Source organism: Lupinus angustifolius, chromosome LG13 (genome assembly GCF_001865875.1).
Source record: "Lupinus angustifolius cultivar Tanjil chromosome LG13, LupAngTanjil_v1.0, whole genome shotgun sequence".
Taxonomy (NCBI): domain Eukaryota; kingdom Viridiplantae; phylum Streptophyta; class Magnoliopsida; order Fabales; family Fabaceae; genus Lupinus; species Lupinus angustifolius.
Window position 1 is genome coordinate 3,232,473 of NC_032021.1, and position 882 is coordinate 3,233,354.

Consider the following 882-nt stretch of genomic DNA (forward strand, 5'->3'; position numbering starts at 1 on the left):
TCTAGCCATGTTCATAATTGTCCTATTTCTCCTTTCTGCAAGACCATTGAGTTGTGGTGTGTATGGTAGAGTGATTTCATGCTGAATTCCATGATCTCTGCAGTATGCTTCAAACTCATTTGAAGTGAATTCCCCTCCTCCATCTGTTTTCAAGATCTTCAATTGTTTTCCACTTTCCTTTTTTGCAACAGCTTTGAAGTTCTTGAATGAGGCAAATGATTCACCTTTTGTCCTCAACACATCCACCCAAGTCATCCTGCTAAATTCATCTACAAAGAGGATAAAGTATTTGTTGCCTGAAAGTGAAGGAGTTTCAAAAGGGCCACATACATCAGAATGAACTACTTCCAAGACTGATTTAGAGGTCATCATCTTTTCAGTCTTGAAAGAGTTTCTTGCTTGCTTTCCAATTAGACATACCTTCTCTGGTAGTGTTGTTATTGGAAGGCCAGAAACCATTTGTTTGATCCCTAGTTGATGCAAGCTTTTGAAGTTTAGGTGCCCCAACCTTGAGTGCCAAATCCAACTCTCATCTCTAGTCTCAACTGTGCTCATGCATTGGACTTCTGCTGCATTGAAGCTCACTTGAAATGTTCTATTCTTGGAAGCTTTAGTTCTCAAAATTACCCTTCCATCAGAATCAAACAGTTCAAGTTGGCTATTCTTCATAAGCACAGAGAATCCTTTCTCAATCAATTGACCTATGCTCAGCAGATTGTACTTCATCTTTGGCACATAGAGTACATTTGATACTATTGCTTTTGATCCATTCTCCCTCATGATCACAACACTGCCTGCTCCTTCTGCTGATAGAGAACTATCATCTGCAAATTTGACTCTGCTTTTCTTTGTTGAATCAAAGTCTTTCAACCACTCTTTATG